The following is a 24,397-nucleotide window of genomic DNA, read 5'->3' on the forward strand; positions in this document are numbered from 1 at the left end:
CTCTCTCATTATATATATATATGTCGTACCTAGTAGCCAGAACGCACTTCTCAGCCTACTATGCAAGGCCCGATTTGCCTAATAAGCCAAGTTTTCATGAATTAATTGTTTTTCGACTACCTAACCTACCTAACCTAACCTAACCTAACTTTTTCGGCCACCTAACCTAACCTAACCTATAAAGATAGGTTAGGTTAGGTTAGGTAGGGTTGGTTAGGTTCGGTCATATATCTACGTTAATTTTAACTCCAATAAAAAAAAATTGACCTCATACATAATGAAATGGGTAGCTTTATCATTTCATAGGGAAACAATTTGAGAAAATATATTAATTCAGGAAAACTTGGCTTATTAGGCAAATCGGGCCTTGCATAGTAGGCCGAGAAGAGCATTCTGGCTACTAGGTACGACATATATATATATATATATATATATATATATATATATATATATATATATATATATATATATATATATATATATATATAAACAGAGTGTCCCACCAGAAGTAGGTCAGAGGGTGTCCCATCAGAAGTAGATCAGAGGGTGTCCCATCTGAAGTAGATCAGAGGGTGTCCCATCAGGAGTAGATCAGAGGGTGTTCCATCTGAAGTAGATCAGAGAGTGTCCCAACAGAAGTAGATCAGTGTCTCATTAGATGTAGATCAGAGAGTGTCCCATCAGACGTAGATCAAAGAGTGTCTCATCAGAAGTAGATCAGAGCGTGTCCTATCAGAAGTAGATAAGAGAGTGTCCCATCAGAAGATCAGAGTGTGTCCCATCAGGAGTAGATCAGAGGGTGTCCATCAGAAGTAGATCAGAGGGTGTCCCATCAGAAGTAGATCAGAGGGTGTCCCATCAGAAGTAGATCAGAGGGTGTCCCATCAGAAGATCAGAGTGTGTCCCAAAAGAAGTAGATCAGAGGGTGTCCATCAGAAGTAGATCAGAGGGTGTCCATCAGAAGTAGATCAGAGGGTGTCCCATCAGAAGTAGATCAGAGAGTGTCCCAACAGAAGTAGATCAGAGGGTATCCATCAGAAGTAGATCAGAGGGTGTCCATCAGAAGTACATCAGAGGGTGTCCATCAGAAGTAGAACAGAGAGTGTCCCATCAGGGGTAGATCAGATGGTGTCCCATCGGAAGTAGATCAGAGGATATTCCATCAGAAGTATATCTGTATCCCATCAGAAGTAGATCAGAGTGTGTGTCCCATTAGAAGTAGATCAGAGTGTGTGTCCCATTAGAAGTAGATCAGAGTGTGTCCCAACAGAAGTAGATCAGAGTGTGTCCTAATAGAAGTAGATCAGAGTGTGTCCCAACAGAAGTAGATCAGAGTGTCCCAACAGAAGTAGATCAGAGTGTCCCAACAGAAGTAGATCAGTGTCCAACAGAAGTAGATCAGAGTGTCCCAACAGAAGTAGATCAGTGTCCCAACAGAAGTAGATCAGAATGTCCCAACAGAAGTAGATCAGTGTCCCAACAGAAGTAGATCAGAGTGTCCCAACAGAAGTGGATCAGTGTCCCAACAGAAGTAGTTCAGTGTCCCAACAGAAGTAGATCAGAGGGAAACATTACACTGGACATAGAGCAGTCGGCGATCTCGCGAAGCCTCGTGTCCAACCCTAAGAAAACCTCAAATACGCAGCTCGAACGGAAACCAGGAACGCGGGAACTTACACGTGTCATAGTGTTGTCTTCACACAGTGAGGGACAATGTTTATTTTGCACATTGAATGTCGGTATTCCAAAGGCCAACGCATTATTTTTTATGCTAATTTATGTGTGAAAGGAACGGATTTAAAGAGCTACACAGAACTGTCAATTCATTACTAAGTTAATAATGTTCTTCCGCTCGTCTCATGTCAAATTAATAATGGAAATTTTGTGAGTGGGTTTTATATGCTGTGTTTGTGTGAGGCATATTAATGTCTGGCGTGAGCAGGAGGCAAGGTCAGGGGTTGGAAATACCAAGATATTATATAGAACAAAAATGCTTGTAACAAGCGCCGATTATAATTATAAAGTATGCAGGTTATATGTGAGCTGTACATCTGTAGATGTATACTAGAGTAAAGAGTAAGGGGAGACATGATAACCACCAACAAAATTCTCAGGGGAATTGACAGGGTGGACAAAGAAAAATTCTTCAGCACGGGTGGAACACCAACAAGGGGACACAGGTGGAAACTTAGTACCCAGATGAGCCACAGAGACGTTAGAAAGAATTTGTTCAGTGTCAGTTTAGTTAATAAATGGAATACATTAAGTAGTGTTGTGATGGAGGCTGACTCCATACACAGTTTCATATATAGATATGAATGAATAAAAAAATAGAGCCCAATAGGCTCAGTAATCTGTACACCAGTTAATTGACAGTTGAGAGGCGGGACCAAAGAGCCAGAGCTCAAACCCCGCAAACACAACTAGGTGAGTACTAGATACACCAGTATCTTAGATATTAGATACACTAGTGCCCTTGAACACTAGAACTTTACCCCGTGTTCTAGTGCAAACACCAATAGTCTGCTGGAACCCCTATTTATTGGGTTGTATTGATGAAGTAATATTTTGAGAAACAGTATATGCTGCCTCCCACCATGGGAGGACGGGGGGGGGGGTAGTATGTACTATTTAGCATGGGATTATGGGATGTTGGTGGGCGTGTTGTAGCTGCCATGGGGGTTATGGGTGGGAGATGTACAGGTTCTCATGGGGCACATGTTGTGGTACACAATATTCACAATTGGTCACCTCCTCTGTGTATATCCACCACCCCATCCATCATGGGCTGGTGGATTGGCCTACTACACTGTATCACATTAACGCTTACCTATTTTATAACCAAATCCATCATGGTACTGATCCGCCAATCCACCGCCTCGATGATGCCACTATTCATCACCCAGATAACCCATTAATAGACTCGTAAATAATGTTAACCCATCAGGTCATTGTTATATCTATTATATCGGTTCCTTTATCTTCCGTTCCACATATCTTCTATCCATTATTCTTTCCATTTCAACGCTAATAAACCCATTCATGGCCTCGGTCATAGCCCTTTCATCAATCCATTCTTGTTCAATGCATTATTCCCCTGTTACCTAGAAGTAAATAGGTACATGGGAGTTAGTCAGCTGTCACGGGCTGCTTCCTAGGGGTGGAGGCCTGGTCGAGGACCGGGCCTGGGGGACACTAAAGCCCCGAAATCATCTCAAGATAACCTTAAGATAACCCAATCACCATCCTATCCATAACCGAATCTATCCGCCGCCCCCCATGCAAATCTCCAATCATGACGCCACAGACTCCATTGTCCCAAACCTAACTTTCTCTGTCAAGTAATTTATCATAATTCATCGAATCACAGATTACCAATTAACCGACAGCCGAGGTAAACTACAGCCTCTTCTGCAGCCTAATTTTGTGTGCCCAGGTTGTGTAGGCAGGAGCCATGACGCGCCACCTGATCACTCTTGTGCCCAGGTTGTGTAGGCAGGAGCCATGACGCACCACCTGATCACTCTTGTGCCAAGGTTGTGTAGGCAGGAGCCATGACGCGCCACCTGATCACTCTTGTGCCCAGGTTGTGTAGGCAGCAGCCATGACGCACCACCTGATCACTCTTGTGCCCAGGTTGTGTAGGCAGCAGCCATGACGCGCCACCTGATCACTCTTGTGCCAAGGTTGTGTAGGCAGCAGCCATGACGCGCCACCTGATCACTCTTGTGCCAAGGTTGTGTAGGCAGCAGCCATGACGCGCCACCTGATCACTCTTGTGCCCAGGTTGTGTAGGCAGCAGCCATGACGCGCCACCTGATCACTCTTGTGCCAAGGTTGTGTAGGCAGGAGCCATGATGCGCCACCTGATCACTCTTGTGCCAAGGTTGTGTAGGCAGGAGCCATGACGCGCCACCTGATCACTCTTGTGTCCAGGTTGTGTAGGCAGGAGCCATGACGCACCACCTGATCACTCTTGTGCCCAGGTTGTGTAGGCAGCAGCCATGACGCGCCACCTGATCCTGCCAGCCAGGAGCACTATGCACCTTGGCGCACCTCGTCTGTAGCAGGTTGTGTGTACTCTAGCCCTTGTAATGAGTGTGCATGTGTTAACATCGGTATGACTGGCAAATCTCTTTCCTCGCGTTTAAAACAACATTCATATGCTATTCGTACAGCCCAGCACTCCAGTGTATTGTATTTGTATTACACTTAATGTGATCATTCTATCGACTTCACAGGGGTCAAATGTATAGTTAAAAGTAAGGGTTTTGTTGAGCGAAATGTGATCGAGTCTGCTCTGATCAAACATTGTAACAACAGCCTTAATGTGAGCCCTGGTATGTACAAGTTGGATCCCCATATAAGCCTCAATATAGCACCTCAATACAATATAGCATCCATTTAGCCTGTATGGCACTTTTATATATCTCCCAGTTCTGGATATTAACAGGGGCCTCGTATGGGCCAATAGGCCTTCTGCAGTTACCCTCTTTCTTATGTTTCCTTTCCTTCACCTTTTCTTGGTGGTCAGGTGATCTACCCTGGCGGGTATAAAGGTCTGATCAACAATGTTTCCATCTTCATTCTACTTTGCTCTGATGAAGGGGACATCTCTGCTCAAATCCGAAAAATTTCGAAAATTTACAAAAAATTCTGAAAAATACTACAACGTTCTGGCAACACTGTGGTGAAAACCGTTTCATGTTATCTTGAAAAATAACGTAATTAGAGTCAAAATTCCCGCTGCAAGTTTCCCCATTCCGGTTCTCGCGGCCTGGGTGCGCCGTGGGGTATTGCGTCTTACGTTGTAGCTGTCTAATATTTCGTAATAGCGTTGAAAATAACGTGTGATGCATAAAACAAATATAAACTCACTTATTGGCAACAGTCGCGAGTGAGGGAGGGATGGGATTGCTAACATAAGTCAGTCACTCTCTGTGTCCGATAGCTAGCGGATCTATCGTGGACGCGCGCTCACAATATCTCCCAGAATTATCAGTATTTGTGCTATTTTTACTGCAAAATGACGTACAAAACGAAGATGAGGAAAACTCTGAAAGCTAAAAGCATGCTAGCTGCCCGTAGAAGGTGCGAGCTGGCTAGAATCCATGGATTACGCACTTTGACGAGTGAAGATCGTGGAGGCCTCTCAGCCGCGAGTGTGAGGAACTTGTTGCAGCCCGCTACCCCCCCCCCCCCCCACAATCCCACCCTCTGCCACCGCACATTCTCCACCTTCTACTCCAGGTCTTGCACCTGCTACTCCAGATGTTCCACCTGCTACTCCAGGTCTTCCACCTGCTACTCCAGGTCTTCCACCTGCTACTCCAGACGTTCCACCTGCTACTCCAGACGTTGCACCTGCTACTCCAGACGTTCCACCTGCTACTCCAGACGTTCCACCTGCTACTCCAGACGTTCTCGCTCTTGATGTTGCAGGGCCCAGCACCTCAAGTGCTGTTGCAGTCGTGTAATGGTAGAATTTGCCATGGCAATGACAGCTGTCAACTATAACGCTGGGTATGTGATGGGATCACTGAACAACCTCCTCGGTCTACCACAAAGTGACGTACGGGACTGGTACTTGAACAAAAAGGACAAGGATATGCAGAGACCAACGAGACCCACAACCAAACCAAGAAAGGCCCCTGAGGGAGCTGACCCCGGCTATGGCGCAGGTGCCTACTAGTGCCACTCCAGTGCCACCTTGAGGACCCATATTTCTGACCAATTATATTAGGTTAGTATGTTTTAGTGTTATATTGTGATATTACTTCATATATATTTGTACATATAAAACTGGTGCCAAATATATATATATATATATTGTTTTTTTTTTTTTGTTTTTTTTTTTTTTATTTATCAGGCGATCTGCATGGAACTTGCACACCTTACTGAACCCATGCCTATCTACAAGGGTGCAAATTTTGAATGATATCGGTCAACATCAACCTCAGCTAAAGGTGGCTGAACTTTAACCTCCGTTTGTGCAGGTAAATATTTTAAACTTTTATCTGATTTCACAGACTTTATTTATTATTCAATTTACATGAAACTTGCACATTATATGTAAAGTTTATGCCTCTAAAACATTGTGGTGGCTTTTCTTTCTACGTAGATTTATTGATTTTATAAATATTTATAAATATCATATTAGTGCATAGGATTTTTGGGAAATTTACAAAATCTGTATTATTGCACTAAATACATCTGGGATAAAAATCCACCACACAAATCTTTATTATATAGTAAGGTCATAGCTAAGTTTCATAGAACTGATTTCGGTTCACAATTGTGGCCTGTGAAATGATTTGAACATTGTTGAAAAATTGTCTAAAAAAACTTTTTTATTTTTTTTCTCCCTCTCTATTTAGGCTGCGATGCTGAAACTTGGTCCAGTTGCAGCACCTTTCACATGTATCAGGATAATAAATTTTCAATGCCCTACAACAACTTTCAATTTCCATCTAGATGACCCCTTAAGGCGAATTAAGCCGAAAATGCTTTAAGCATTCTCTATTTTTCACATGTGGTTTTTCCGCATATATACTTTGGCAGCAGGCGTTCCATAGTCATTTGGTTAATACTAAATATAAACGCATTGCTGGCATTGTTGATTTAACAGTGTAAGCTTTTTATGCCTCTATTTTCTTAGTAAAGAACTCGAGTAATTATTAAAGGATTTATTTTCTACAACGTTTCGTTCCACTCCGGAACACCATTAGGTAAAGAACGAATACGTAATGTGCAATATTAGGGTGCACATGTGGAAGCGGTGAAGGGGTGTGGGGTGAGGTGAAGGGTCCAAGGAATGTAGGGAACAATCAAACACAGGGTATCGAACAGGGGAAGAAGGTAGGAATAAGGGTAAAGGGCCAATCAAACATTGGGGTAAGGAATTACGTGATGCTCTGGTACTCTCGGTGGACAGGGAGACCTCGCTAGAGATGTCGTTTTAATCCGGTGATGTTTGGTGAGAGCTGGAGCTCAGCGTCGGCAAGGTAGTGAAGTCTACCCTGACGAAAATGCTAAGAAACCGAGGTGGTTCAGACATACCTTAATTAGGTTAATAAAAGTATGAGCAAATCATCAAATATCTTAATGTGCTTCCAATGTCAATAAACTGAATACAGGCAGTTGTGCCACAAAATAAAATGATAAAGTGACTTGACATTTTCACAGAACCTGCCTGCAGTCACCATAATATTTCTGCCATACATGGAAACTGACCAATCGGTCAATTTATATTAAAACATTTTAATCATATCCAGAGCCTCCATGGTAACTAACACAGCATTTGAAAATCATTTGCAGTGATCTCTAAATGTATACTTATCACCATCTCACATACTAGTTTTCTTTGTAATATTATTACTTATGTTTTTAATTCTTACTGCACAATGGCTAACGAATAAAACAATTTTAGTTTCATATTTACTTCATAATATTGAGAATTAAAAACTATTGCTGACATAAATTGTTCACTGCATCCTCGCTACTACAGTCTACTTTAGGCTTACCATAGTTCGTGCGATTTAGAACTCTTGTTCCGAGTAGCTGAGACTAAAACTACAACAACAATCTATCACTACAGTATTGTTGTAACTACAACACTAATAAAGGCACAAACACAACTTCACAAGTATCATGTGGTGCCGACACACGCACAAGGGCCCCAGCTGATACTTCGCTCAACCCAACAATACTCACTACTTTACCCAGCTATTTCCGTGGAGACCAAAGTTGCTGAATAAATTCCAATGTGAAATAATATCTTCAATAATAATTAAAATAACCTGCAGTCAGTTCAGGGCTCTCGACTTCTGGCCGAGCCATGAATATTGCCCAATGAAAACTGATAAGGAAGGAGGGCAGGAGGCTACCGGCCAAGCCAATATGGTCCTCAAGCCGCTGCACCATACGGCCCACACCTCCCGCCTGGAGGGTCGACCGGCCGCGGTGAAGCCTCGCCCACCCACTCAGGCTCAACCCATCAAAGTCTCCAATCTTTATCCCCCAATTCTTGCTCGCTCGGATGACTCTGTGGCTTCCTCGACTCGCTTGGCCGATTATGAAGCCTTGAAGCACCACTCCCTCTCCAAGCTTGACCTGCATCAGTTGAGAGGCGGTGAGTTGTGCACCTTAAATATAGTGGGTCCTGATACATAATAGTCAGAGGCTTGTTGACCCAGCCTCCACACTCCTTGTTTATGAATATAAAATACTTTACATATTACTCATAACATTAAGTCGTAAGGTTATGACTCAAAACGCTATGATTCACACGAAGATCACGAGTTATGACCCGAAGTCATAACTCGTGATGTTCAAACTCAAGTCCAACCTCGAAGTGCTTAACCAAGGTGCTGCAAATACAAATAATTACCACTCAAAGTCACGTGTCCTGAACTAAGTCAGACTATACACAAAATTATGATATACATTCATAATAATTTAGAATCTAGAATATATTGTTCTTGTTCATGAGGTTTAGCTTCTGAACCTTTTATGTGCCCCGCTAACCTTACATATACCGTCCACGGGATGGGTATGGGGTACATTACCGCCCACGGGATGGGGTGCATAACAAATGAAGAACACCAAGAACATGAACGTTATGAATGCGTCTAGACGAACGCCCTGAGCTTGGATGAGGTAGGGCTGAAGAAGGGTGTAGAAAACGGTTGGAGGGTACCACTTTTGAGAGGATGAACTGTACCAAATGGAGGCGGGTGTTGTGGCTTTAATTAAAATTAATATGTCTGAATACTTATAGAATGTAATTTCTGAAGATAGGTAAGCTTTTGCTTTTGAATGCGGACAGGTTTTTATTGTATAAATTGGTAGAGTTTGTAACTCAGAAGTTCTGGACGCCACACTTAAGCAAACTAATCCAGTTAACAATATTAATGTAATTAAAAATACAATATATTAACGCCAGGCCGTGATAACACGAAACAACATGAACTTGGGAGAGTTGATTGCTCAACTTTCTTCTCAAGTGAAGCACAACATAAGAAATATAGAGTAGATTTGTGCTAGAATCATTGATCTCACCCTCTCTCTCATATTCAATAACATATGTTTTCAGGACAGACTGCTACCAATAACATATATATATATATGAATGAAAACTCACACCCCAGAAGTGACTCGAACCCATACTCCCAGGAGCAACGCAACTGGTAACTACAGGGCGCCTTAATCCACTTGACCATCACGGCCGTCAAAAGGAAGTGATAGCCAAGGCTATTTGAGCCACTTCCCCGATGGCAACTCGGATGGTAATCTTGGGCATAGCATTTCACCAAATCACCTCATTCTTTGGGGCACACGTGAGGAACACAAATGCGAACAAGCCTGAATGGTCCCCAGGACTATATGTGAATGAAAACTCACACCCCAGAAGTGACTCGAACCCATACTCCCAGGAGCAACGCAACTGGTAACTACAGGGTGCCTTAATCCACTTGACCATCACGGCCGTCAAAAGGAAGTGATAGCCAAGGCTATTTGAGCCACTTCCCCGACGGCAACTCGGATGGTAATCTTGGGCATAGCATTTCACCAAATCACCTCATTCTTTGGGGCACACGTGAGGAACACAAATGCGAACAAGCCTGAATGGTCCCCAGGACTATATGCGAATGAAAACTCACACCCCAGAAGTGACTCGAACCCATACTCCCAGGAGCAACGCAACTGGTAACTACAGGGCGCCTTAATCCACTTGACCATCACGGCCGTCAAAAGGAACGTGTGCCCCAAAGAATGAGGTGATTTGGTGAAATGCTATGCCCACAACCTTCTCTTCCCACAACCAAACCATCGCCAGAGAAATCCTAGTAAACAACACAGAAATCATCGATAGATACAGCGATAGCAGGCGGCTTGACGTTTGCGAGGCACTACACATCAAGAAGTCAACACCAGCAATCAACAGCCAATTAATGCACAACTATATTCTACCCACCTCAAGACTCCGCTCCAATATAGAAGCATCAAGAAATATGGACCAATAGGCTTTCTGCAATCACTTCTATTCAATACCCATTGTTTCGTGTTCTGTCTTGTGTTGATGAAATTAATACCCTATTAATACCACCTCTTGTTCTGTCTTGTGTTGATGAAATTAATACCCTATTAATGCCACCTCACCCCATCCACCTCTCTCAAATGTAGATATAAAATTGGAGATGCGTAAGTTCTATTCAGTTGTGTATTTGTAAACTAAAGTCTTTGAAAATGTAATAAGTTTTACGAAACGCGCTCATGTCGCGTCAGACTAGAAATAAAAATGAATTTTGGAGAATTGATTTTTTATTTACCTCCAACAGTGAAAAGAAATGTACGAAAGATTGAGAAAATTCGTGTTAGAATTATTAATCTTACTTTTTCGGTCATATTTAATAATATATATATATATATATATATATGTTTCTTATATATATATATATATATATATATATATATATATATATATATATATATATATATATATATATATATATATATATATATATATATATATCTTTCAGGACCCTTTCCTCTGTTTTATGTGCTGTGGAAAAGAAGTTCCTGTAAAATAGCCTAATAGGGGGTACAGGTGTTGAGTTAGTTGTCTCTTCAGAGGTTGCATGGCATTTCACCTTCCTTTTTATGATCTCTTCAACGAAACCATTGGAGAATCCGTTGTTGACTAGGACCTGCCTTACCCTATAGAGTTCTTCATCGACTTGCTTCCATCCTGAGCTGTGGGTGAGAGCACAGTCGACATAAGCGTTAACAACACTCCTCTTGTACCTGTCTGGGCATTGAAAAAATCAATGAAATTGACTTCACTGGGAATTGAAAAATTAATTCTCTGAAATTCATTTTTATTTTTATATATGATTTTTCAATTACCATCGACAGTAAAAAGAAACATAAGAAATACTGAGAAAATTCGTGTTAGAATTATTAATCTCACTTTTTCGGTCATATATAACAACATATGTTTACAAGAAAGACTGCTACCAAAGGATACTAATATATATATATATGTTGTTGAATATGACCGAAAAGGTAAGATTAATAATTCTAACACGAAATTTCTCAATATTTCTTATGATTTTCTTCACTGTCGGAGGTAATAAAAATAACAATTCTCTGAAATTAATTTTTTAATTGTCAGACGCCTGAACGCTTTTCGTAATTCGTATTACATTTTTAAAGAAAATGTAATACGAATTACGAAACGCGTAACTTTTGTGTCATATTACCTCACCCAAAACATATTTAAATATATATATATATTTACCGGGATGTGTGACCGGGATACCTTCTCCCCCCCTCTCCCTAGCCTCCCACAGGCCTCGCCAGCCCACCCAGCTACCCTCTCCCGGCGGCTGACCCGACGACCATCGTCCACCCCACGACCACCGTCACCCCACGCAACCCTACGCCCACCGCCTCCCCACGCCCACCGTCACCCCACGCAACCCTACGCCCACCGCTACCCTACGCCCACCGCCAGCCCACGCCCACACACGCCACACGCCCTACGGCTCCCTCACCAGGAAAGGGTGGAAGGGCACATGTGGTGGGGTCAAGAGACTGGGAAAGGGTGGAAGGACACATGTGGTGGGGTCAAGAGACTGGGTCACCAGTGTGCCAATAAGTGCTTGAAAAAGATAAGTTGACTCCAGTCCTGTGGTGACTGGACCATGGTGAGTATCGTGTTGAGAGCACCACACCCAGTGAGCCAGGACACATTCACCAGTGTTTAGTGACAAAATGGAAATTATCCAAGTGTTACGTGCCACATCACTTTACCTAAGGGGATGGCAGAAGAAGCCGCTACCAGCCAGCTCACCCCTCCCGAAGCCAATCAAAGAAGAGGCACATGCAGTGGTTGTGGGAACATCGTCAGCATCAACTCTGTCTCCAGAGTCATACGCCAGCATGGTGACTGTCCTGGGTCAGGGAGGCCTCCCGTGGGAGGAGGCAGCACTCAGGAGCCTGTTGCACCAGTACAAATCGCAACAGATTACATTGCAACAGACGACCTGCTAGAGGCAATTAAAGCAACGTCAACCAGGACACTCACCCACATCCCAAAGGCCTCTCGCCCTTTTGCTGCAGGGAAATACACGGACCTCATCGCAAAAGTCAACAGAGGGTCAAATAACCTTGTTGCACCTGATACCATCAAAGCCTGGCACAATCTGTTACTTTTTGGCAATGCATGCTTAGGTGTACCAGACAGAGGAGGCAAGACACTGGCCTCATCCGTCAATAAAGCAATTAGGGATTTTCCGAGGGCTGACAACCTAGTCCGCCTCCCCAAACACACCAAACACCGCCGAGGCAGACCAAGTACGACAATCAGCGACAACAGAAAATTAGGTACCCAAGTCAGCAAGAAAATTGAAGAGGGCAATACAGTCGGGGCACTCAGGTTAATCACAAGTGAGGACAAAATTTTGCCCAGGGATGAAACCACAGCCCAAGCACTGAGAGAAAAACACCCCGTCAGGGCCGTAGGTGGACCTCCCCCACAGGTCAGGCTCGCCCCTAATCAGGAACCTCTCGTCCTCCGGGAGTCAGAGGTTTATAAAGCTATCGTTTCATTTCCCCCGGGCTCCTCAGGAGGCTACACAGGGGTAAGACCTCAACATGTGAAGGAAATGGTGAACCCTGTTCTTGGCCCAGCTGCAGAAGCGCTCCTGACAGAAATCACAACGTTTGTCAACAACTGCCTCGCCGGGTTAATCCCTGATGAAATCAAACCATTCTTCTTTGGTGCATCCCTATGTGCCCTCAAAAAGAAGGGGGGAGGAATCAGACCCATTGCCGTTGGTAATACCCTTCGCCGCCTAGTTGCAAGGGCTGCTGTCAGAAGTATCCGAACGGAAGCAGCCACCATGCTGCAACCCAACCAGCTGGGGTTTGGAGTCCCCCAAGGCTGTGAAGCAGCGGCTCATGCTGCACGAGCCTACATTAGCTCTCTTACTGAAGACCAGGCAGTAGTAAAATTAGATTTTAAAAATGCTTTCAACTCGGTCAAAAGGGAAGCAATCCTCACTGCAGTCCAGGAACATTGCCCAAGCATTCTCCCGTTTGTGTCAGCAGGCTACAGCAAAGACTCAACCCTCCTGTTTGGCAAACATGAAGTCACCTCAGCAGAGGGAATTCAACAGGGTGACCCACTTGCACCGTTCCTCTTTTGCATAGCGGTTCGAGAAATTACAACCAGACTGTCCAGCGAGCTCAACATCTGGTTCCTGGATGATGGCACTCTGGCAGGCACACAAGATTCCCTGCTAGAAGACTTACAGCTGGTGAAGACACGGGGGGAGTCCATGGGTCTCGTTCTTAGCCCCTCCAAGTGCGAAATTATTGCATCTAGTGAAGTAATCATTAGAGCAGTGAAATCAGTTCTACCAGAAGCCTCAGTCGTTAAACCTACCGACAGCACACTACTCGGAGCACCTCTGGGCCACAATGCCATTGCTGCAGTCCTTGACGAAAAGGTGATTTGGTGAAATGCTATGCCCAAGAGGTGAGGTGATTTGGTAAAATGCTATGCCCAAGATTACTATCCGAGTGCCGGCGGTGGGGTGGTTCAAATAGCCTCGGCTATCACCTCATTATGTCCGGTCGTGATGGTCAAGTGGATTAAGGCGTCTTGTACATACCAGTTGTGTGGCTCCTGGGAGTATGGGTTCGAGTCACGTCTGGGGTGTGAGTTTTCAGTTATATATATATATATATATATATATATATTTGAGCTGTGGAAAAGTTTTATGAGCTGTGGAAAAGAAGTTCCTGTAAAATAGTGTAATAGGGGGTATAGGTGTTGTGTTAGTTGTCTCTTCAGAGGTTGCATGGCTTTTCACTTTCCTTCTTATGATGTCTTCGACGAAACCATTGGAGAAGCCGTTATTGACTAGGACCTGCCTTACCCTACAGAGTTCTTCGTCGACTTGCTTCCATTCTGAGCTGTGGCTGAGAGCACGGTCGACATATGCGTTAACAACACTCCTTTTATACCCCCTATTAGACTATTTTACAGGAACTTCTTTTCCACAGCTCATAAAACGGAGGAAAGGGTCCTGAAAGATATTGTTAATAGAAACGTTATCCCTACAGACAAAAATCAGAGGATACAACTGACGATTTACTATAAAACCAGAAAAACGGCCAGCCTACTCATGAGAAACTCTCCAGACACAAAACAGAACGCTTTAAAAGAGACTAACGTCGTCTATGCCTTCAAATGCCCTCTTGGGGACTGTAAGCTCCAAAAAACCCAGTATATAGGCAAGACAACAACATCTCTTTCTAGGCGTTTAACGATGCATAAGCAACAGGGCTCCATTAAGGAACATATAATCTCTTCCCACAACCAAACCATCGCCAGAGAAATCCTAGTAAACAACACAGAAATCATCGATAGACACAGCGATAGCAGGCGGCTTGACGTTTGCGAGGCACTACACATCAAGAAGTCAACACCAGCAATCAACAGCCAATTATTGCACAACTATATTCTACCCACCTCAAGACTCCGCTCCAATATAGAAGCATCAAGAAATATGGACCAATAGGCTTTCTACAAACACTTCTATTCAATATCCATTGTTTCGTGTTCTGTCTTGTGTTGATGAAATTAATACCCTATTAATACTCTTGTTCTGTCTTGTGTTGATGAAATTAATACCCTATTAATACCACATCTTGTTCTTCTTGTGTTAATGTCACATCACCCCTTCCACCTCACTCAAATGTAGATATAAAATTGGAGATGCGTAAGTTCTATTCAGTTGTGTATTTGTGAACTAAAGTCTTTGAAAATGTAATAAGTTTTATATATATATATATATATATATATATATATATATATATATATATATATATACATATACATATACATATATATATATATATATATATATATATATATATATATATATATATATATATATATATATTTGTCGTACCTAGTAGCCAGAACGCACTTCTCGGCCTGATTTGCCTAATAAGCCAAGTTTTCCTGAATTAATATATTTTCCCTAATTTTTTTCTTATGAAATGATAAAGCAACCCATTTCATTATGTATGAGGTCATTTTTTTTATTGGAGTTAAAATTAACGTATATATATGACCGAACCTAACCAACCCTACCTAACCTAACCTATCTTTATAGGTTAGGTTAGGTAACCGAAAAAGTTAGGTTAGGTAGTCGAAAACAATTAATTCATGAAAACTTGGTTTATTAGGCAAATCGGGCCTTGCATAGCAGGCAGAGAAGTGCGTTCTGGCTACTAGGTACGACATTATATATATATATATATATATATATATATATATATATATATATATATATATATATATATATATATATTAATATATATATATATATATATATATATTATATATATGACTGAAAACTCATACCCCAGAAGTGACGCGAACCTATACTCCCAGGAGCAACGCAACTGGTATCTGGTATATGCATTTGTGTTCCTCACGAGTGCCCCAAGGAATGAGGTGATTTGATAAAATGCTATGCCCAAGATTACCATCCGAGTGCCGGCAGGGAAGTGGTTCAAATAGCTTCGGCTATCACTTCCTTATGTCTGGTCGTGATGGTCAAGCGGATTAAGGCGTCCTGTAGATACCAGTTGCGTTGATTCTGGGAGTATGGGTTCGAGTCACTTCTGGGGTGTGAGTTTTCAGTCGCATATAGTCCTGGGGACCATTCAGGCTTGTTCGCATATTATATATATATTGATTTCTTGCAAAGCTATTACACACAATTTACTTAGCTACGATTTCTAATACAGATACAAGCAGTGCAGTCTCGAGCACTATACAGTAAGGCAGAAGAGGAGCTTCTAGGTACCATCAAGTCTAACTCTAACCTATATATGTATATATATACATATATATATATATATGTCGTACCTAGTAGCCAGAACGCACTTCTCAGCCTACTATGCAAGGCCCGATTTGCCTAATAAGCCAAGTTTTCATGAATTAATTGTTTTTCGACTACCTAACCTACCTAACCTGACCTAACCTAACTTTTTCGGCTACCTAACCAAACCTAACCTATAAAGATAGGTTAGGTTAGGTTAGGTAGGGTTGGTTAGGTTCGGTCATATATCTACGTTAATTTTACCTCCAATAAAATAAAATTGACCTCATACATAATGAAATAGGTAGCTTTATCAATTCATAAGAAAAAAATTAGAAAAAATATATTAATTAAGGAAAACTTGGCTTATTAGGCAAATCGGGCCTTGAATAGTAGGCCAAAAAGTGAGTTCTGGCTACTAGGTACGACATATATATATATATATATATATATATATATATATATATATATATATATATATATATATATATATATATATATATATATATATATATATATATATTCTATGATAGCCTTGGTTGTTTCTGCTGGATCCGTTTTTGTATCCCAATATTGGCCAAGTGTTTCTGGTAGGGTAACCATTGTAACCGGTTCATCCTTTGAGGTCCAAATATGTTTATGTAATTTCCTTATCCTAAATTTTGTTGGCTATTATCGTTAGATAAAATCAGTTACTACGATCTGGTTTCTGTTTTCTCCCCCACTCCCGGAGGCACAGACAATGTTGGAAATACTTGACATACATTGGCAGCCACGTCCAACAGCCTGGTTGATCAGTCCAGCAACCAGGAGGCCTGGTCGACGACTGGGCCGCGGGGACGCTAAGCCCCGGAAGCACCTAAAGGTACATTGTAATGTGTTTGTCTGACTCCATCTGAATGCTAATGTTACTAACACTTTAATCACCTTGTATGGTTGACTGATGTTCAAATGGCTTACAGCACTTTTCTGCTCTATATCTTGTGGTTGTTGTTACGAGAACAAATGCAATTTGTTTTTGTCGATGTGACCACGTTGGGCCTCCACAAGGCGCAAATAGCAGACTAAATCATGCAATTGTTTAGAAGGCCTCTTCCCCCACCCCCTTTAAGGGCCAATATGTTCATATAATTTCTCTGGTCGGGTTGGGAGGCCTGGTGGAGGACCGGGCCGCGGGGACGCTAAGCCCCGAGATCATCGCAGGGTAACCATGAATTCAGTGGCTTCGACTGTTAAGCTATAATATTAGCTTTGTAAACTGTGTGTGTTGACGTGAACTGGTGAAAACCTGTGATAAAGTTTCTTATTTTTCTGTTTTATACAGTGTCAATATGGTAGTAATGCTTAAACTAATTTGTCCCCCCTCCTTGGTGGGGGGGGGGACAATGGTCGTTAGGAACAATGGTCGTTGGGAACAAGTAATTATCAGAAGAAGGCACCAAACCGGGAAGGCTATGTAGCACCTCGTTGGGAACAATGGTCGTTGTACGGTCGTTGAACCAGAATAGAGATGTACAATACAATACAATACAATTTTATTTAGGTAAGGTACATACATACAATAAATATTTACAAGGATTGTTTGACTTTTAGGTAGAGCTAGTACATACAATGCCTAAAGCCACTATTACGCAAAGCGTTTCGGGCATGATATGTGTAATTTATCTGACTTGAATCACGTGGCTTTTATTGTTAGGAGAAAAAAAACAGTTCATTTTATCATTAATGACTGGGTTAGTTCCGCACAAGGAGATAATAGTTGATAATATCATGTTCTTTCAAGACGTCTCGTTTTCTATGCAGCTTTAACTGCGACCACATTAATATTGCTGCTTCAGCGTTATAATAATAATATTATATTAACAAGAAGGTACAATGGGTTGGTGAGATACATTAGAGGGATATTTTGACCTAACAAAGCCACTAACACACACAGCGTCTCGGACAAGTATGTCACACGAATTTGCATATTTATCGATTTTTGAGGCGAGAGAAGAGTATCGTGGGAGGTGCACTTATAAGAGGAAGACAGACCCACCTTAACTATACCAGAGTATCAACACTGGTGCCTTGTTAACACCCTCCCAGATCTCATATAGCAAGGCAACTATCAGGAGAATGCGCCAGGCCACCACCACTACGGGCTCACCATAGCCCGTGCTATCTTCTTCTTGAGGTTATCTGAGATGATTTCGAGGCTTAGCGTCCCTGCGGCCCGGTTCTCGACCAGGCCTCCTTTTTGTTACACATCCCCAGGAAGCAGCTCGTAGCAGCTGTCTAACTCCCAGGTACCTATTTACGGCTAGGTGAACAGGTGCATCAGGGTGAAAGAAACTCTGCCCATTTGTTTCCGCCTCCACCTGGGATCGAACCCGGAACCTCGGGACTACGAATCCGAAGCGCTGTTCACTCAGCTGTCAGGCCGGTTGCTACTTGGAACTTTTGTTGCAAGTAGCTGAATCTTTAGCATCATCCACAACCACGCCACCACGACTATATAGCACGGGGAAGGGGCCAGGATAAGGATTTGGGATGGGACGGCGGGAAGGAATGGTGCCCAACCACTTGGACGGTCGGGGATTGAACGCCGACCTGCATAGAAGCGAGACCGTCGCTCTACCGTCCAGCCCAAGTGGTTGGGCTGACCCCATCAAGCAGCACCGGATAATGACGTCTCTACTGAAGTCTCCGGCGTAAAGCCTTATCCAGTGTTTAATTGGCCTTATCCCTATCCAACCACTTGGGGTGGACGGTAGAGCGACGTTCTCGCTTCACGCACGTCGGCGTTCAATCCCCGACCATCTAAGTGGTTAGGCACCATTTCTTTCCCCCCGTCCCATCCCAAATCCTTATACTGACCCCTTCCCAGTGCTATATAGTCGTAATGGCTTGGCGCTTTCCCCTTGAAAGTTTCCTTCCTTGGGCCTATCCCTTTACCCCACGTGTAACTGCCCATCACCTCACCACACACGTCTGCCACACGTTCACACGAGTATTTAACACACAAATATATCTCAAGTACTCAACCTTTGCCTGAAGACGCTCCAGAGGAACACAACGTTGCTGACAATAAATTCTTCAATAATTAAGAGTTTCTTTACCAAGATATTGGTAACTTGATTACTTAATACTGATACTAAGAAAATAGTTAGAATCATAACAATCGCTCACACTACCATTAACAATGGCAGCAATGTGGTCATATTTACCCAAATATGTTTAAAGGCAGGAGCTGCTGCTCCAGTGTGCAGACATTATATATATGGCCCCCCCCCCCGCCCCCCCCCGCGCTCTCTGGCTGTGGTAGAGTACGTCACCACCAAACACTTCCCTCAAATGAACAATAAAATCACCTTCACTACTTCTTTTCTACCGTGTCGTGGTATAGTGGTCTAGGGCGCTAGCCTAAGAGAACCAAGTGAGCGGGTTCGAATCCTTCTCAAGGCTGCTACTGACTTTCTCATTGATAGACCACGTTAATGGGACTTCATTGTGCACTTGAAGAGCGGCGTTTGTAGGTGACCCACTTGGCCAGGAGCCATAGTGCCCCGGGGAGCACGGTGTGAGACCCCCGGGGGTCAGGCTCCTGCTGGCAGCCTCAGGCTCCTGCTGGCAGCCCCAGGCTCCTGCTGGCAGCCCCAGGCTCCTGCTGGCAGCCCCAGGCTCCTGCTGGCAGCCCCAGGCTCCTGCTGGCAGCCCCAGGCTCCTGCTGGCAGCCCCAGGCTCCTGCTGGCAGCCCCAGGCTCCTGCTGGCAGCCTCAGGCTCCTGCTGGCAGCCTCAGGCTCCTGCTGGCAGCCTCAGGCTCCTGCTGGCAGCCTCAGGCTCCTGCTGGCAGCCCCAGGCTCCTGCTGGCAGCCCCAGGCTCCTGCTGGCAGCCCCAGGCTCCTGCTGGCAGCCTCAGGCTCCTGCTGGCAGCCCCAGGCTCCTGCTGGCAGCCTCAGGCTCCTGCTGGCAGCCTCAGGCTCCTGCTGGCAGCCTCAGGCTCCTGCTGGCAGCCCCAGGCTCCTGCTGGCAGCCTCAGGCTCCTGCTAGCAGCCTCAGGCTCCTGCTGGCAGCCTCAGGCTCCTGCTGGCAGCCTCAGGCTCCTGCTGGCAACCTCAGGCTTCTGCTGGCAGCCTCAGGCTCCTGCTGGCAGCCTCAGGCTCCTGCTGGCAGCCCCAGGCTCCTGCTGGCAGCCTCAGGCTCCTGCTGGCAGCCCCAGGCTCCTGCTGGCAGCCTCAGGCTCCTGCTGGCAGCCCCAGGCTCCTGCTGGCAGCCTCAGGCTCCTGCTGGCAGCCCCAGGCTCCTGCTGGCAGCCTCAGGCTCCTGCTGGCAGCCTCAGGCTCCTGCTGGCAGCCTCAGGCTCCTGCTGGCAGCCCCAGGCTCCTGCTGGCAGCCTCAGGCTCCTGCTGGCAGCCCCAGGCTCCTGCTGGCAGCCTCAGGCTCCTGCTGGCAGCCCCAGGCTCCTGCTGGCAGCCTCAGGCTCCTGCTGGCAGCCCCAGGCTCCTGCTGGCAGCCTCAGGCTCCTGCTGGCAGCCTCAGGCTCCTGCTGGCAGCCCCAGGCTCCTGCTGGCAGCCTCAGGCTCCTGCTGGCAGCCTCAGGCTCCTGCTGGCAGCCCCAGGCTCCTGCTGGCAGCCTCAGGCTCCTGCTGGCAGCCCCAGGCTCCTGCTGGCAGCCTCAGGCTCCTGCTGGCAGCCCCAGGCTCCTGCTGGCAGCCTCAGGCTCCTGCTGGCAGCCCCAGGCTCCTGCTGGCAGCCTCAGGCTCCTGCTGGCAGCCTCAGGCTCCTGCTGGCAGCCCCAGGCTCCTGCTGGCAGCCTCAGGCTCCTGCTGGCAGCCTCAGGCTCCTGCTGGCAGCCCCAGGCTCCTGCTGGCAGCCCCAGGCTCCTGCTGGCAGCCCCAGGCTCCTGCTGGCAGCCTCAGGCTCCTGCTGGCAGCCTCAGGCTCCTGCTGGCAGCCTCAGGCCCCTGCTGGCAGCCCCAGGCTCCTGCTGGCAGCCCCAGGCTCTTGCTGGCAGCCTCAGGCTCCTGCTGGCAGCCTCAGGCTCCTGCTGGCAGCCCCAGGCTCCTGCTGGCAGCCCCAGGCTCCTGCTGGCAGCCCCAGGCTCCTGCTGGCAGCCTCAGGCTCCTGCTGGCAGCCTCAGGCTCCTGCTGGCAGCCCCAGGCTCCTGCTGGCAGCCTCAGGCTCCTGCTGGCAGCCTCAGGCTCCTGCTGGCAGCCTCAGGCTCCTGCTGGCAGCCTCAGGCTCCTGCTGGCAGCCTCAGGCTCCTGCTGGCAGCCTCAGGCTCCTGCTGGCAGCCTCAGGCTCCTGCTGGCAGCCTCAGGCTCCTGCTGGCAGCCTCAGGCTCCTGCTGGCAGCCTCAGGCTCCTGCTGGCAGCCTCTGGCTCCTGCTGGCAGGCTCAGGGGTCACCTCAACCCCAAGGCTCAGTGCTCACCTTGCTGCTAGCACAACGGCAGCTGTATGTTGTGTTGGGTGGTGGCAGGAGCTCCTTCCTACACCTTGTTAACTAACTTCTTCTCATTACTTGAAGACGGTGGAGGTTTGGTCTGGCCTCGAGTGTACCACCTTCTGGCTCACCTGAACCCTTTTAATGACTAATATTAATAAGTCGAGATCGTCCCTCTTGGGGCGTGGAAAGATTCTGAAAATGAACAACTTGAACATCAGAAAAGTCATAAATAAGTTTAGAGAGAGAGAGAGAGAGAGAGAGAGAGAGAGAGAGAGAGAGAGAGAGAGAGAGAGAGAGAGAGAGAGAGAGAGAGAGAGAGAGGTTAGAAAGCAAAACACAAGCCGCTTGACCAGTGAAGATTTGTTCCATTCCTGCCAAAATCTTTGGCAATATGGAAATTAATAGTAAAAGTTTGAGGGTAAGCACTAAGAGAAACTGGCCAGATATGAGGAATGATAAATACCCAGATCAGTTTTATTGGAATATGTCCAGAGAGAAGATTACGGTGAGTTCCCAAAACTTCTGAGAAAGTGATGGAGATTGGTACAAGAATTGAAGCAATCATCTTTCTTCGTGGAAATGTTGAGAGCGAGATTGCCTCCAGGATATCAAAACACCGATACAGTACACCTCTGATATCAGCCAAGATCTTGTGTTATATACATTCATGCTGAAGAGAACAAAGATATTATCTTCGTACTTTTGCTTCACTTGGATAATGTGTATGATCTACTCGGTCAATTAGGTTAAACAGCATTTAGTCTAGTCTAGTTTGGACAACCAAACCCACATTTCAGGCTTCATGGGCGTCGTTGGTTGTCGCAATAGGAGACAATCCTACTTAAAGCAGGGCATGGGCGGGTAGACCCCAACACCAGAATGACATTCGTCGTACAATGAAAATTCGCCATGGAAAGTTTAGTGGTTGCCAACCAACATGGAGGATCTGTACCAACATCAAGACAACATACCAACTGTCTTGTTGTCACGCAAGTTCTGTATCTCCAGAATTCGCCCAGAGTAAACCTACCGCTTCACTGTAGCTGTATTTAGTGACTGTATGACCTGGTAGCTTCTCACCAGCTGGTACCATCAACAAACACCTTTACTTATAGTCACATATAAGATCACGAATCAATATTAGCTGAGAAATGTGGATAAAGTTTGTACTAATAGCACTTAGCTTAGTATATTAGTTTATAATATACATTATATTATATATAAATATAATATACATTATGCTTATATTATATTTTATATTATCACTTAGGATTAGTATATTTAAACTGATATTGATATGCGATATAGTAAATAGCTATACATAATCCTCTAGGGACATTTAAGACTTCTAAATCCTCAATGTATTTATCCTGATCATCTTCCTCCTTAATTATGTCTTGCTGAAGGGCAAGTCTTACGCTATAGTTAAATTCAGTATTTAACATTATTTGATATTTTGTATTGTTTGGTAGATAGTTAATTCCTTAAACTGTGACACTAGGATTGGTAGATTTATTCTACCCGAGACTCGTAGTATCTACCGTAGCATTTATGAGCTCCCTGACCCTCGTGCTCTGAACCTCACTTGTCACTCAAGCTAACTAATGGTTGATGAAAAAAAACAATATTTCAATGTTAATAAATTTCTTTTAAATGAGATTCAAGACAGATTTTGAGTTCATTAAAACCTCTTTCAGGAAACATTAGCTGAGTCGAGCCAAGTCCTGATGGGAGATAATTTACTAGCGTGTGTGTGTGTAGTGTCTTCACACATCTTGCTGCCCAAACTTAGTGAAAATTAGCACCTAATAATGAAAAATTTTCTGACGTCTAACTTGAGTGAACAAAGTTGAAGGAGATGCTAACTTACCTGGTGAGTGTGACACAGTTCCCGACGCTGTGCCCCTAAGAATCACCACTCTGGCCACCTACCTGAAACAAACACAGACACATTTCTATGTATAACTCGTGAATGTAAAGACACAGAAAATATTCACAAAGCATATTTAAATTCCATATATTTATACAAAGGCTTATAAATAAAATACAACTGAAAAATACAGGAGCAGCCCTGAATGCTGAGGTCCCTCAGAGGGCTCAAAATTCTTCATAATAATATACAATTTACATTACATTCCATTAGCCAAGTTATGGAAGTCTTTCTGAACCCATTTTTACAACATGAATACAATATTATAGTTTGCTTAGGAAGGGTCTTCCTGTACTAAATTTATATATACATATTTATTGTTACAGTGGTGAAGGGTAGGGAAGGTGGTGAAGGGTAGGGAAGGTGGTGAAGGGTAGGGAAGGTGGTGAAGGGTAGGGAAGGTGGTGAAGGGTAGGGAAGGTGGTGAAGGGTAGGGAAGGTGGTGAAGGGTAGGGAAGGTGGTGAAGGGTAGGGAAGGTGGTGAAGGGTAGGGAAGGTGGTGAAGGGTAGGGAAGGTGGTGAAGGGAAGGGAAGGTGGTGAAGGGTAGGGAAGAGGGTGAAGGGAAGGGAAGGTGGTGAAGGGTAGGGAAGGTGGTGAAGGGTAGGGAAGGTGGTGAAGGGAAGGGAAGGTGGTGAAGGGTAGGGAAGGTGGTGAAGGGTAGGGGAGGAGGTGGAGGGTAGGGAAGGTGGTGAAGGGAAGGGAAGGTAGTGAAGGGAAGGGGAGGAGGTGGAGGGTAGGGAAGGTGGTGAAGGGAAGGGAAGGTAGTGAAGGGAAGGGGAGGAGGTGGAGGGTAGGGAAGGTGGTGAAGGGTAGGGAAGGTGGTGAAGGGTAGGGGAGGAGGTGGAGGGTAGGGAAGGTGGTGAAGGGAAGGGAAGGTAGTGAAGGGAAGGGGAGGAGGTGGAGGGTAGGGAAGGTGGTGAAGGGAAGGGAAGGTAGTGAAGGGAAGGGGAGGAGGTGGAGGGTAGGGAAGGTGGTGAAGGGTAGGGAAGGTGGTGAAGGGTAGGGGAGGAGGTGGAGGGTAGGGAAGGTGGTGAAGGGTAGGGAAGGTGGTGAAGGGTAGGGGAGGAGGTGGAGGGTAGGGAAGGTGGTGAAGGGAAGGGAAGGTAGTGAAGGGAAGGGGAGGAGGTGG

General features: G+C 45.1%; 1 protein-coding gene and 2 long non-coding RNA genes across 3 annotated transcripts in view; 1 reads left to right on the top strand and 2 right to left on the bottom strand.

Annotated features, from left to right (window-relative positions):
• Positions 1-24,397, bottom strand: part of LOC123760936 (zwei Ig domain protein zig-8-like) — a 337,946-nt gene that overhangs the window by 277,644 nt on the left and 35,905 nt on the right. The gene's annotated exons all lie outside the window — the stretch shown is intronic.
• Positions 4,605-5,466, bottom strand: LOC138368269 (uncharacterized). The gene is made up of 2 exons (XR_011229560.1): positions 5,365-5,466; positions 4,605-5,322 (listed from the first exon to the last, which is right to left on the bottom strand). It is a non-coding gene; the product is annotated as an uncharacterized lncRNA (long non-coding RNA).
• On the top strand, positions 5,234-6,435 carry LOC138368263 (uncharacterized). Its single transcript, XR_011229559.1, has 3 exons — positions 5,234-5,743; positions 5,870-5,996; positions 6,378-6,435. It is a non-coding gene; the product is annotated as an uncharacterized lncRNA (long non-coding RNA).

This window comes from Procambarus clarkii, chromosome 3, assembly GCF_040958095.1.
Source record: "Procambarus clarkii isolate CNS0578487 chromosome 3, FALCON_Pclarkii_2.0, whole genome shotgun sequence".
Lineage (NCBI taxonomy): Eukaryota > Metazoa > Arthropoda > Malacostraca > Decapoda > Cambaridae > Procambarus > Procambarus clarkii.